This window comes from Elephantulus edwardii, unplaced genomic scaffold, assembly GCF_000299155.1.
Source record: "Elephantulus edwardii isolate Elephantulus edwardi_28Jun2011 unplaced genomic scaffold, EleEdw1.0 scaffold05928, whole genome shotgun sequence".
Classification (NCBI taxonomy): domain Eukaryota; kingdom Metazoa; phylum Chordata; class Mammalia; order Macroscelidea; family Macroscelididae; genus Elephantulus; species Elephantulus edwardii.
This window is the reverse complement of record NW_006405678.1, coordinates 1-1,605: the sequence shown is the minus strand read 5'-3', so window position 1 is coordinate 1,605 and position 1,605 is coordinate 1. Positions and strand designations below refer to the sequence as shown.

The following is a 1,605-nucleotide window of genomic DNA, read 5'->3' as shown; positions in this document are numbered from 1 at the left end:
TGGCCTCTTTTTCTTGTCTTTTGATGTGTTTGCTTATTGCTATAAATTGACCTCTGAGTACTGCTTTGGCTGTTTCCCAGAGGTTTTGGTAAGTGGTGTTTTCATTGTCATTTGTTTCAAGAAACTTTTTTTCCCCTTCATTTGGGGGCTTTATTTTAGTAATTTTTTTTTCTTTTTAAGATGTTACAGAGTCAAACAGAATTGGATTGGCCTTTCAGGGCGTAAGATTTACTCGCAGGCAAACTCTGGACTGCGCCCTGATGGAGCCCCACCCTGCCCCGGGCTGGCCCCTCTCTGCCCACTTGGCAGGCTCCTGGCTGTGGGGCAGGAGTGCACGTGGGAGGTGAGGGTGCGGGAAGAACACGGCAGCTCCTTGCCACTGGAGGCTGGTGTAAGTTGACTGTTGCTATGCAGGGTCCACAAAGGGTCTTTATTTACAGACCACTCCCAATGGCCCTCCAGGACACACTGCCCAGTGCTCAGCCTCTAAGGGCCGAGCACGGGTCCACACAGTGCCCGCTGGACCCACCGGCACCGGGAGGCGCCAGTGCACTTCAGCCAACGGGGCTCATTGGGGACAATCTCAGACACTCGGAAAACGTGAGATGAAATCGATTAAATAAGTTAAATATGCATTCAACGTCTCTGGGTAACAGTTCAGTCACCTGACGTGAACCAACAGTGACTCAGCTTGGTCCCTAACGAGATCGAAGTGGTGATTTTATTTCCAAGTGTGGGGTCGACCATGAGCACACAGCTCCAGGTTCTACCATGCATGCCCACCACCGTACACTTCCAAGGAAAAACCAGACCCCAGTCAGTTCTCTGAGAACTCAGCCAGACTGGACCAGAGGAGGGAGGGAGGGGGCAAGTGGCATGGAGGGCTACTAGCAGGGTGGCGGGCTCCCCGCTGGGCTCCTGAGGCCCCAGGGCCAGCCCCGGACCAGCAAGGAGTGTCCTGTTTGAAGAGAGGTACCCAGGACATGGGCCAAGGCTACAGACGTTTAAAATGACAGAAGATGCCACTGTGGTCGGATTCCTGGCTTCCCGATCGCTGAATCAAGACTGTCTTGCCCCTAATCGTTACTATACATTTTACACTTTCTAAAAGCTTGTTATATTACGTTGTATCTGTGTGCGCAGGGAGGGGTAATTAAAGACAAGACCTGTGAGATGTCGGCATACATTGATTTCTTTTTACACATGGTTATGATAAGTTGAATCCCGTGATACGCAGCTCCGTGGATCCAGTGGCCGTCAGCATGCGGCCTCTACAAGGCAATCTTCCCAATGATGACGCCCACTATGAAGAACAGGACCACCAGCGCCAGCAACTGGGTGCTCAGGCCCTCCTCCCGGGCTGGGGCGAGCGCAGGCCCCGGGCTTTTGCTCTGTGTGCTCTTCCTCATCCGGAGCCCGGAGCTGTAGTCATCCTTCAGGTGCCTGTTCTCCTCCCGCAGCCGCTGCACCTCCCCCTGCAGCCTCTTGCACTCTTCCATCACCTTCTTGACCTCAGTATCATCCAGAGAGGAGCTCAGGGACTTGGACACTGCTGGGGTTTCTGTCTTGGATGCAGTTGTGGATATAATTTTGTTTATTTCTACA

General features: G+C 52.7%; 1 pseudogene; it reads right to left on the bottom strand.

Moving 5' to 3' along the window:
* Nucleotides 1-1,271: 1,271 nt before the first annotated feature.
* Nucleotides 1,272-1,598, bottom strand: LOC102850867 (annotated as a pseudogene).
* Nucleotides 1,599-1,605: the final 7 nt, after the last annotated feature.